General features: G+C 37.7%; 1 protein-coding gene across 2 annotated transcripts in view; it reads left to right on the top strand.

Moving 5' to 3' along the window:
* LOC138185442 (uncharacterized) overlaps positions 1-13,674 on the top strand; it is a 139,522-nt gene that overhangs the window by 40,497 nt on the left and 85,351 nt on the right. For both annotated transcript variants that reach the window (XM_069124417.1, XM_069124416.1), the window contains exon 2: positions 11,646-11,774. The gene's annotated coding sequence lies outside the window, so the exon portion shown is untranslated. The remainder of the gene's footprint in view (positions 1-11,645; positions 11,775-13,674) is intronic.

Below are 13,674 nucleotides of genomic sequence, written 5' to 3'. Positions count from 1 at the left end.
AGTGTAGATATGAATTTCAAATATCGTGTAAAGATTGCAAATATGCTTTTTACTTGTAAAGCACTCGAAATCAAGGGTTACGGAGAATTTTCGTGTGAAATTTTGTGGCGATGAGGCACTCGCCTTCATGTTTGCTTTGCTTGTTGTCGAAGTATCGTTTTACATCCTCCATCCTTTTCACCTCATTTTTCCCCAATCCTAGCGTTGATTTTTCTCTCTTTCTCTCCTTTTGGCCGCACTAAACCTCATAAAAATTCGTAGCGTTTTACGGTAGCCAGTTGGTAACTTGATCGGCCCTGAACTCGATCTCTCGTTTAACGTTGGACGATCCTCGATTTAGCGGGTATAAATTTTACCTCGTCCTTTGCACTCAACTTTCTCACGGTTCCTTTTTCCCAGTTCGTACAAGATTCGACCTTCACTTTCGCGGGAAATTCAATCGACAGCAGCCGCGCAAATGCAATCTTCGAATAAGTTCGTTCTACATTAGGTATCGATATAAGGAACTCGAGATTGGTAGAACTCCTCGTTTTTCATGTTCAATTCCTACTAGTAAATATTATGTACTAGTAAAGTACAAGGTACACATAAAATGCTGCGTACTTATAAAGTGCAAAAGTTACTTGACCTTTTTAACCTATTTCTAAAATACAGATCGCAGAATTTTGTAGGTCGGTATACTGCAAAAATTTCGCATAAATATAGTCCGTTTTCAGTAACAAGCACAATTACTTACAAGAGCTTTTGATTCTTTAAAGAAAAATTTCTGTGTTATTTTGAAAACAATAGCAAATTATACCTCAGCTCTCAGCGAAAATGAATTCACTTATTTCCACTGCTAAATTCGCGTCCTTTAATTAATATAGCCGTAACACCCTTACCAGAAATTAAACTAGTACAAACTAATATTGGAACGGAGCAAACCTCCAACAAAGCAAATTTGATAGAACGAACAAAAGCTTCGAGTTCATGAAACTATCTCACAAGAATCTACGATGAGTTCGATAGAAAGAAGAAGACGAGTTCGTTTGAAAGGAGAAAACGAGTTCGACAGAAAAGAGCAAAATAACCTATCGTGTGCACTAGTGGTCTAGCTAGGTTAGCACGCATTAGGAATCAATTAATAGTTCGTTTATTTTGGTCTGGTCAGGTGTAACGCGAGAAAAGAGCGGAGAAACAGTCAGAGCGAGATAAAATGATTAATCACCGTAGTTAATTGGGCCCTTACAGAGAGCAGGCTTTCGCGCGTCACGCCATCAGCTACGAAAGAGTAAGAGAGAGACAGAGGAATTATTAACGACACCGCTTCGCTCGTGGACAAGCACGATTTCTCCCGTATTAAACGCGAGAGATTTTCCTCAACTGTTCGCCCACGAAACAGTTTTATTTGTCGCTTTATCCTGTTTCGCTGTGCAGAAGGATTTAGCACAAAGGAGATTAATTTATCGAGCAAATATTATCGCAGCCTTCAACGACATTCGCTGAAATTTAGTGCTACACAAACGATAGGTTAAATACCAATAAGAATTCCAAAATCAATGATTTTCCCTAGGATAACGGATTCGATAAATCCTGTTGCGTTTAAAGGGTTTCACATCTTTCCAAATTTTAAAATATATTACGTGAAATATTACGTGTGTTTCCATATTGTCAACTGTTGGAACCTAGGAGTCCTCTCAGGTTCAGCTAAAAAGGGTTGAAAGTAAGAGACGTTTGATCGCCAATTCGCGTAATACCTCGTGTTCGTTGTATACTATTCGTGCGCCTCAATTACATCAATGTAAAAAATGTGTAGTATAATGTTATTATTGTGGTCAGATCTATCTCCGTAAAATAGCGATTGGTCAAAAGATAGGAGGAGTAAAAATTGAGATAAACGATTGGATATTCGAACGAAGTTTTTAGAAGGAAAATTTGAGTTTTGCAAATGGTGTAAAACCAGAGAGATGTAGAAAATCCCAGGTATGGAGGGAACGATGATGTGAATAAGTCGAAGGTGATTGCTTCATTTCTTAGGATGACTACTTCGTATATTTTCCAGAAATCTCAAGCTTGGGGTGTTCTACTACCCTGTAACAGTCCATTATTTCGTTCGACTATGTAGTCGCGTGTACTGATTTCCACGAAAATAGAAGTAATTGATTCAGAGAGTCTATTCTCTGAAACATTTCTCGATATTCGACTTGAACATTGGAGCTTAAGAAACTTGCTATTGTTATGTTACCATACCGTAGAATCGTCCTTCGTGTCAAACGCTCAAAAATTATTCACCACGGATTTACGAACATGCCGTTCCAATAATGGTGGGTGTGTTTACTCGGTTTCTCGAAGGCACTCTGCAGCAAATTCCTTGAGTTTTCCTTAACACCTTGTACGTGTCGGCGAATTTATTATTGTTGCCCGTTACATAGCAAATACGAGGAAAAATTTTTCATCGGGGCAGGGAATAAAAGCATGGTAACTGTTTGGCGAGAGGCGTTGACCTCGTGTCGGTTGAGCGTTCAATTGGTTTTCACGGTGAGAATAGATCGTGGCGGGCAACCGGGGTTTCCAGACAAAATTCAACGATTTTTACGGTGACCATCTGCGAATCGATCGTTGAGTCACAGCGCATTTGTGGTAGACAGTAGATAGGGGAGAAAGGAATAACGGCCGATTATAGCGATCGGAGTATTGCGAGAAAAGTTTAGGAGATGAAAGCGAAATGGGACGAGCGGCCGGGTAAAGTGCGATACCGAGTGCAAAGTTGTCGGACATATGTGGCGGAAGTGTTGAAAGACACGGGCGAAGTGTCCCTCCGTCGTTCAGCCGGAAGCTTTTATCGTTCGAAACGTTGGCTGGCAACTTTTTCTTGTCGACCGAGCAAAAGCGACGTCGATTGTGTCTTCACTCGCGGATACTTCTGGCCGCCTCTTCCGGTCGATTAATTTTTATCGATTAGTTGGCTTTCTCTTTTATTTTCTATATTTTTTTTCCATTGTTGAACGGTCGTGCAAGGAACTGCTCCAGAGAGAAAAAAATACACACGGGAACAAAGAGAGAAAAAGTGGAAGTTTTTGCTTTGTCGACCGAATTGCTTCGTTATTTTCGATGGCTAGGAAAGCGAAGGATCGAAACGGCCAGGAATCTAGGTTGAAAAGATTTCCACGATAAATTTTGTTTCATGTCCGTGATTTTTAGTTTTCGAACTGCTGTTAGAGTCACGATTTTGTTCGGGCGATGGGCAATCGATATTTCGAGGACGTGTAGACGATTTATCGTTGAGTGACGCGTTACTAATGTCGAGTCGTGCGTCGGTTGTAGATCCTTGCCAAGATTAAGGGAAGCGCCTGTTCCCGCGATTCATTAACGTCTCTGGAGAACAGCGTGACGACAAAATCGAGTTTACTACGCAATCTACGGGAATTTGGTGTGTCTGCCATTTCACTTTGTGATTGTTCAGCATTAGATCACAGACATTAATCTGGAATACTAACTCCCATTTCCCTTCTCTGTATACTTGCATCAAGAGTAATATTAAATGCACGAAGTTATTTTTTAATTAATCCCTTGCGCTATAAATATCAAATTAAACTCTTAGTACGTATTATAGTACCGATTTAATGAAAGCACATTGAATTAGCGATATAGTTTAGCTTCAACTTTAATAATATCAATTCAAATTCTTCAAACCTGAGAAGTATCAATGTCAATTTGTTCATATTTTATTTTTGACACGCTGTGTTACAATATTAAGTAATTAAAATTGACTTAAGCAAATATTCTCATCTGGGAGCGTTATTATTAGGAGATTGGTGGAAGAAACAATTTTTACATAATTAGAGACTAAAAAACTTAAGATTTTCCAAGATAACATGGCATAATTTTCATGTGATTATTTTCCTTCCTTGTTAAGTTTTTATATATTTATGTCTTATTCCGAATGATTGTAACAATTCGTATTGCCTCATTCACCTTAAAGAGGAGATAAAAAATAATCTATACTGCTAGTAGAATGATGCAAAGAAAAGTGTATGATAATCTCTAGAAATTTCTCGTTTGGTTGAATTCAATTGTATTCCAGAGATTTCCTGTCGTCGTATCGTCAGAAAGGTGCGTATCATTAGCATAACAGAAAGCCTAACGAAGATTCATTGTTAGACAGATCTGAATCCAACCGTGATTTAGCGGTTCTTGTTAATTACATTCCGGTTGTCGGAACTTCGGACTGATTATTCCGATAGACAATAATAATCGGCGGTGGTGTACGGGAGCTTGGTGGGTTGGATCCATCGGAGCTAGGCGAATTTCGCGATTAATCTCAAGGAGAATCTAATTAGTCGGCGAACAATACCCATGACGGAGAGAAACGACGTGGATAGTAGCAACCTGCGTCGATCAGTCATTGCTGACTTGTCAGCTGGCAACCTAGATCGCTTTTACTGACTTCGTTCTAATCTACTCTTCGTTTGTTCTGTCCTCGATCATTCATTCTAACGCGTACCCTTGTTTCATGAAGGCAAAAACTTGAGTGGGAAGAGCCCTAAGAAACTCTGTTTCTTTTTCCATCGAACTTCATATTTTATCGTTAATTAATTTCATAGCGTCAAATACATTGGAGTTCTGAAAGATCTCAAGCTTTTTATTTATCGTAATGGTTTCTATTGGCTTTCGTATGAAATAATTTTCTTAATCTGCCGAAACTTGTTCGAAAATTAGTCATTATTCGATCGATAACCTAATGCAATATTAAAAATTGTCTTCAATAAAAATCAGTGACATTGTAATATTATAGATTAAGTTAGGTTCTCTTGATATATTATCTCTTCTTTTATTAGATTAGTAGAAATCTCTAAAATATTTTGATAAATACTCTGTATATTTTATAAAGAATCACCTTCTAGTTCTTCCTTTCATAGTAAATGAACGCAGTAATAGAAAAATAAAATTCAGCTTTTGTCCATTGTAGTATACCTCGCAAATAGGTTTCAATTGTTCTTATTCATTTCATAGCCTTATTCGTTCCTTATCTATCTAAGCTCCATGAAATTTTCCTAGCGTCGCGATATTCACCGTTAAATAGTTAAGTCACATGTAAATCCCCTTAAAATTCAGGATCGTTTCGAGTGTGGCGGATGCCTATCCCAACCGCATGTAACAAAAGCTCGCACATTGGTGTACCGCGCCAACAACTATAGGTCGACAAGTTTATCGATGGTTTTACGGCTGAGTCCCTTTTGCCGTGACCATTCGATTCAACATCGTCAAAGGTTTAGTACTCAGCGTGCAGGCGCCGCTTTTATTGTGTACCCCGAGTCTGCTTCCTTTTCGTTCGGACGTTCATTCGTTTCGTAGATCGCGAACGTTTAGGAAACTGTTTGGACCAGTTTCCTGTTATTTTTGTTCGTCGACTTCCTCGACTGGAATTAAATTGCTGATACAAAAGGAAATTTCGAGTAAAATTTACACGTACAAAATGTATGTACGCAGAGTGTTCCATATAACGTAATAATATAAATTAGGAGATGATATTACGTTACAAAGTACATCGAAAATGAAAAATTAAATTTGTTTCATACCAGACTTTGCTTTCGGGAAAATTAATACTAAATTTTTATTTAATAGACGGTAATAAATCTTGCTTATGGTGTAATATTTCCAGTCATGTTTGCTTTACTGGGTAGTGGAGAAACAGGATACGTTTGATCATTTCGAAAATTGTTGAAATTATTTCTCATTCCCATGGGTATACACTTTTGCTTTTCGTATTTTTCTATGAAATTAAATTTCTACTATTGCATGGTATCGTATCCTGGTTTCATTCTATGTTCTCACAAGTCGAACAATAAACATAAACATAAATAGAAATATATTAATTTATAGCGATGTCCATTAACCGTAATATTTTTTCTACGTTTTAGATTTACTCTTATAAAATCATCCCCTATATTTTGTAAAATCGCACAAACACACATCCTTTTTATTTTCTAACATGATATCTCTAAATAATGTATAATCAGTAATAAAATATTGTACATTTAAGGACAATTAATTATGAAACCGTTAATGAAACTCCTAATAAAAAATTTCAATTTCATTAAGCCGACGTATTAAATTTCAGAATCGATGCAGAGATATCTTTTTCGCTCTACTTTCACATTAATTAATCGGTCGTCGATGAGCCAACTTTAAAATTATCGTATAGATTTATTAATTAAGAGATAGCTGAACCACGCAGGTACATGTGTCCAGCACGGCTTGATTCGCTGCTGGGTTTAAATTAGCGAGATCAAACATAATTAAGCGCACGGCCCGATTTAATCTTCGTCGAGGAACCCGTTGAATGATTTCACAATACTGTAACGTTGAGAGAATATACGCTGAGGCTGGATAGTGGTGGATATTAATGTTTCATTTACACGGCTTAGTGCACCCTATAATTATATCTGGGACCGTGAAATATACAGCTTTCATTGTATTTGGTGCATCATGCATATGTCTTGTTTGGGAAACGAGTTGCACTCTCTCTTGGAATTACTTTATTTCACTAATAATTTTGTTTTGTATAATTTCGATGTACGAATTACTTTTAATTAAAATAGTAATGTACGGTAGAAGGTGATTAATCGTGGTTGTAAGCGAGAGTACCGTTTTGCTATGACAGAAATGGAGGAATTAGTAATGTGCCATTTATACAGCATATACTTCATGATTATATCTGCAATTGTGAAATGCATAAGTTTCATTCAGTTAGGTGTTCTATATGCCTTTTTCAGAATTATTATATTCTATTAATAGTTATTAAATACTATTTTTAATTAAGCCATTTAGTCGATACTAGTATATATAATTTTTATTTAAATTTGAGCACGATTTCCAAAGACACAAAGATAAAATATTTGATCTATTTTGCTTAATACATTTCTATAAATATATTTAAGAAAGTACAATTCTGAAAGACAAAAGAAAATCATCTTTCCTTCTCCGGGCTTAATCAACTCGCCTCTCAAGAGTTTAATGGAGAAAATAAATAAATAAAAAGTACTATAACGGCAAAGGACGATTAATCGTGGTTATAAAACAAAGCACAATTTTACGATGACAAAAGAGAAGTATAATTAGTAATTCCAAAGGAGCTTAATTTCTCCGAATGAAAGTTTCGCACGAGTCGCTGTAGTTTCTCGTGTGAAAACTTTCCAGGCAGTGAAAGTTCACCGCTCAGCAATTTCGCGTTCGAGAAATTGATTGGAATATCTCGAGACTTGCAGATTGAAACAGAGAAGTTTCATCAATGTTGAAGGGAAAAGGACAGATCGTAAAACTTCTCCAACTTTCAATTATGGAAAAAACATGGTTAAGAATCGGGCGGCCAGAATTCGTTTTCCTTCCCGAGAGTAAGATTAAAAAATCATTCCTCGTTGGCTACCGCTCCTCTCCGATCTCTGTTTTGTTTCTGTTTTGTATCAGGAAGGAAGTATTGAGCTTGAAATGCTCGAGCTCGAGATGCAACTTCCTTGTAAAGGACCGTCTTTGAAGTTGAAATTTCCGAAGTTGTGCCAGAGAGAAACGTGGTCGAACTTGTTGCAAATATTAGGGGCGAAAGCGAACGTAGATAATAACCGTTTCTGTAACGATAAAGAGGTTCGTCGTTTCAGAGAAATTCTCTTTCTCCCTGTTCGAGACGCGTATAAAGAAGTATAAATTAAAATGATTCTGTCTAAACCTGCTTTACTTCATCGGCCATAACTAATTAAACACGGTCTTCATCACTTGCTGCGTTCGATCGTTTAAAAATGTAAATAACCTTGCTTTCCGTACCGTGACAAGGCGCAAATTACGAAAAACGGAAGACGAGGAGAATAATTAAGGCGAGCGAAGAAAATCACTGAGGAATGTTGAATAAAAGATAAAGAAAGTCTTGAGGGCGATGCGCGATTCACAAAACTGCGTCGATTCTTTTGGAAAATTCTCAACCTTTGTATCTAGAAGCGGTCGGAAGATTTGTCTATATGGAAATCAAAGGTGAATCGCGCTGGCTGACGCTACTACAACCACCGCGTCAAAGCCTCTTTTGTTTTCCCGTATGAAAAGTCGTTGAAATAGTCGCCAGACGAAGTGGAGGTACACGTACAATTTCGGATCGACACGGTAAAGTTGCTTTCGAAATGGCTGGGTAGATACAACGGGATTGTTTCTGTGGTGCAAAGTCCGTTTCAAAGATCTTTCTTGCATTTGGACATGTCGTTAATTAAGCTTTCAAGTTCTCCATTTGATCTTAAAATTCAGATATTGAAATTTGTAATTTTAATTTCTCATTCTAATTAGATTGTTAACTTAGATGAAAATGAATTTAAGACATAAAATGAGAGGAGAGGAAAGAGTCGACGATCGTCTAAAAGAAACTTCGCTTTCTTTCCGGGTAGACTTTGATCCGACGTTTTTCAAAAATTAATTAAGTTTCGGACTTCAGAATTTTTAATCCCACTGATTTAATTAATTATTTTTAATTTAGATGAAAATATGCATAAGATGCAGAATAAGGGAAAGGGATGGCTATCATTTGAGGAGGAGTTAGGGTTCCAAAGTTTTCATATCAAAGTTAATATATAAAATAAACATTTTTAATAGGAATAGAGATAAATGTGGCGGGTAGAATGTGAAAGAAGTCGAAAATCGTTCGAGGAAGGAACAATTTAGAAGCTTACGAAGAGAGGGAAGAAACAGCTTGGGATATTCTCAAGGAATTTCATACTTTTGACAGTAATTGAAATGTATTTCCCGGTTACGGGGGAAAATATGGGTGGATTTTTTCCTGGACGTTCAGGTTCGCCCGATAATGCCACGGTATCTCAACGGTAACGGATGCGAAATTCTCGCCGCACCAACTTTCCTGCGATTTTCTCCTTTCCTTCATCGTTTCCATGGAATTTATGCGAGACGCAAAACTTTCCGCTGACGGTGGGTATACTTTGCCTTGGTGTTCTTGAAAATGACGAGTTACTTTTCTTGAAAATAAGTAAAAAAAAAAAAAAAAAAGAAAAAAAAGAAAAAGAGGAAGAAATAGACGAATTAAAAGCGATCGAAATCATGCCTATACGTTAAATTACAAACTAATACATAGGAAAATGTTTGCTCTTTGCCACTGATAGTCAACCTCCTAATTTAGAAGGTACACACTTGCTTGAGTCAGAAGTAAATTATCGTCTAGGTATTACAACGATTTAAACCGTATTAAGACCCTGAGATGTGTTTGAAGTCGGTTGGGAAACTTCTTGGAAGTTTATGTTTCACATCTTAAAATAATCCAGCCACATTTCTCCCTATAATCCTCTATCCGGAGAACGGAACAAACTCCATGAGTAAACTCATCTGATCCCGGGGAAATTTGTGTTCTTTCGTAACTGTAATTGGATCCGTAACATTCAATACTATAGAAACGAGGAATTTAATCAAATCACAATTCCATCTTGCGCTATAATACAATAAAAATAGCAACGTTGATTTTTTCCACACAGGTTCACGGTACCAGCTGGGAAGTAATCAATCGTCGCGAATTTCTTTTCCGTGGTAGATCGATCGCATCTATCGAGTTTCATTTCACATCTCTTTTGAGTTTTCCTGGTGCCTTTTCCCGTCCGCGTCTCCAACTAAGTTCAGATAGTTCACGAGAGGTGCTTGATAAATTTTCTTCAGCAGTTTATAATAAGGCAGCTCATTCTGCACTTTCCCCCCTCCCCCCTTCTCTCGTCTATCATCCTCCTCTTACTCGCGTTTCGTGCTAGTCAACCGTCGACCCTGTCTACTTCTTTTTCTTCCTCGTTTCCAGGACCTTCATCTCGACCCTTTTAGAAGTAAACTCGCTCCAAATTGCCTCTGGAAATCTCATTTCCACCCCCGATACCTCCCTCCTGGAAACCGATTCTTGCCGAAAAAAGAATTACACAAAGTTACAAACGGACACGAACCTCGTACACTCTATGTCGTAGCGATGCCGTGTGCCCGAGTGACACGAGCAGCATTAGGGGGTCTGCGAACTTCTGCAGGTGAAAAAGAAGAGACAAGGGTCTGAGAGTGTTAGCACGCAGATGAATGTGGATCAGGGAGGATTGCAAGGACGGGCTTCTTCTTTTTTTTTCTATCACTCCCTTCGAGATCATTTTCTCGATAGGGGTGACGTTCTGGAAAATTGTAGTTTGCCTAGCCTGATCCGTTCTAGATTCTTTCATCGGTTCGCGTTTATTGAATGAGCATCAGAACGGTTCAGTACTCTCGCTATATTTTCTAATTCGTTTCCTTAAACTAAACCTACATCCAAACCTTCACCCAAGATTAGGTTTATGGTTATGGTTAAGGTGTTGGGGTCAATGTTTGGATGAAGGTTTGGGTGATGGTTTAGACTAGAGTAAAAGAAAAAGCATCCTCTATTTTTGGCTTTTCTTCAAGCCTACAAATTTTCACTCAAATCGAAGACACAACGATCACGATCTTTTCTAATTAACAGCGGAGAGCGATGGATCTTGGCTATTTTAATTTAGGTAAAACAACTTCTTTTATTGAACTCTAAAAGTGCAATTCTGTATTTCTATTTTATCGTTGAACATGATATTGTTTGGTTTATTTCACTCATTAAATGAAATAATACATAATTATAATTATAATTATATATATAATTATATAATACTATAACTAATAATAACATATATATGTAACTTGAGAGACAATTTAATTCAGATTCAGTGATTTTGAAGCACATTTTTCGATATTAATCTGATGAAACTAAGTTTGGAGTAGCTATAAAACGAGCAACGCAAGGGAAAATAATGGGATTTTTCGGGTGAAATTTGCACTAAGGCAGGAAGTTTTCACGCAATTAAGCCGTAGTCAGGCGCGTCAAATTGAATGTTGCTCGATTAATTTTCGTTGGTAAAATATTCGCCGGCGACTCCGCGTTGCTCTGTCTCAAGATGAAATTTAATTATGCGAGTTAGCTTCACTCGGCCACACCGCGTTCCCGACGTTTTTTTCACACTAATAGGCTTATTAGTTTGTTATTCGTAGCTCGACGCCGCTACCCGAGAAGTTTCATGCGACCACCACGGACAACTTTAATTGGGTATCACTTCATTCCACATGTGCACCTTTTTTAGTCCTCTAGATCTCCACCGAATGAAATAACTTGTTATTCTATCGCGCACCCGTGCCACATAAACAGTTCCTGTCTTATGCTTTTATTGTCACTTGCTATTTACGAAAATCAACAACCACATCAGAAAAAAATTATAGTAAAAAAGTCATAGTATATGTTAAATTGATATATTTTAGAAAATTGATTTCCTATGTTCTCTAAAAAATTGTTAAAACTCTTTATGCTGTAAAAATCGCAAAAATATCGTGACTACATTATGGAATAAAAATTGCCTGGTCCACTAAAAGACGTAGACCATAGCGTTCGTCTTAAGAACGGGTTAATTAGGTAAAGAATAGAGGAGCGATAATGTTCGAGTGTGTGCCGTTTCACGAACGAGTAAAGAGCCATTGAAAATAAGGCTGCGTTTAGAAAACCATTGGCAATGCCGCGCCCCTGCTTTCCACTTAACCTTAAAACACGAAATTCTCGTTTACTGTTCGCCACGGAGATTGATAAGCGTTATTTTGATCTTTTGTAGGAAGTAGCTGAACACCCGTGGGACAACGCGATTCAGGGTGGAAACAGAAGGCAAAGTGAGGCAAATCCAGAACGACGGGGGAGTGTGACTGAATAATCGTGGAAACTTAAAGAGAAATTCTGGGTCAAGGCGAGTTTCTTTCCATCTCGAATAACGAAATTTTATTCTTCCGTCTGGAACTCATGGCACTAGCCTCTCGCAAACTCATTATTATAGTACTGTACCTTTATAATTTGTGTAAGGGTAGAAATTAATTGCCAAAGAAATTCCTTTCTTTTGAGTATTCCATATTTAATTCTAACTCGACTTCGCTTTAACATATTATCGTTTATAGTACAAAAAAAAGAAAAAAATGTTCCGCCAGAGTTCAGTTTTACTTAATCGGAACAAGATCTTCATCAGTACTTACAAATTACGATGCTTCTGGTACAATTAGCAGTACCATTTTCTGCGACTACGCCATTAGTCGAAGTTCTGTTGGAGATTTCTTCTAACTTTGCTTGAGAAGGATGCTCGAGAAGAACAGAAACTTGCGAATAAATTTTGATTGCCAGTTACGAGTGAAAGCGGGCAAAGAGGCTGGCGGTGATCATTGTCTCTGTTGCTAATTAATTTCGACTCGCCGATTTCTCAAGAAAGTTTGAACGAGGTCCGGCGTAACTTCTCACGGGACGTAACCTTAAATGAGGTAGAGAAAACACTGGTGTATAGGGGAAGAGTAGAAGAGGATAGTCGGGGCTAGGAGAGCGTGGAAATCCTAGAAAGCCTCGGGGTCAGATAGCACGCTGGCGACGGCATTTGAACTTTGTCTAAGCAGAAACAGAGTCGTTTCCGAGTTAGCTCGGATTAATTCTGAAAGTTCCATGAGGTAACCCTCGAAGGGTTGAAGTACGGGTGTCGAGCTTCCGCTCACGGGATCTCAGGGGGATGGTTATTAAATTTTGATACTCCGGATTCCTGACTTTCCCTCCTGACAAACTTGCGTCGTTTTCTACGCTACACTACCAATACTGTTGTGAAACATTCGGAATAATTTCGGCTGTCGAAAGTTTCTTAGTACGAACGAAGAGAAGTTTTGCCCGTGGCGCTATCAAATTCTAAATGAAAGTTTTCGTTTCAAATTTCAAATGTTCCAACTTACGAATTTTCAAATTGCGAATCGCCCAATTTTTAGATATTCAAATTAGAAGTCGTTAAATTAAAATTGCCGAATTTCAAGTATAACAATTTTCTCAACAAGGTTTCTAAGCATTCGTATTTCCAATAATAGTCACGATAGTATGGGTAAGAAAGTAGAGTAAGAAGTAACATTAACGGCGATGAAATCTGTTCTAGCAATTGGAAGGATTTTTTCTTACTGATCATAGCTGCTAGCTCTGAAGGATTTGTAGACAAGAAACGAGCAGATGCTAAAGTTCCCTAGAATCGTTGGGATAGTACGTCATACAAACATGTCGGTATATGCACGCGAGTTGAGGTGGGGCGAAATTTCAGACCTGAAGATTTCGTTGAACTAATACCCGTGGGGCAAGAAATTGCAAACAAGATCTTCTCGTCGCCACCTGAAATTAATCCTTCGCGTGCAACAGATGAGACTTTGCTGTATGTGGCTCCTTGCTCATCTTTCAAGTTGTATCTCGATAATGATCGACCAAACAAATTGGAAAAACAATTTGAATATTTCGATATAGATTTTTATTAATCTTTGAGAAATTCTTTCTAACGTTTTAGTAATTTTTTTTACATTATATATCCATCAAACCTAAAATGAAAATTACAAAGTTTTCCAAAACACTGCATTTCTAATCCTGATATGTAGGCTGTCGTTTCTTCAAAAAGAACTTTTCAAATGCTCGTACTTTATTTCACGAGCGTTTCTCAATTTTCAAGGAGAATTTGAAGCACAAATTTAGAAATTGCTCAGTGAAATGCATTGGTTTCAGAAACACGAGAAAGGATTTCCAGACGGAGAAAAACGCTTCGAATTTCTTCCAAGCGATTCTGTCAATATTATATGGTCCGCTGAATT

Source organism: Bombus flavifrons, chromosome 12, assembly GCF_040668555.2.
Source record: "Bombus flavifrons isolate JBK064 chromosome 12, iyBomFlav1_principal, whole genome shotgun sequence".
Lineage (NCBI taxonomy): Eukaryota > Metazoa > Arthropoda > Insecta > Hymenoptera > Apidae > Bombus > Bombus flavifrons.
This window is presented reverse-complemented; position numbering and strand designations above follow the sequence as displayed.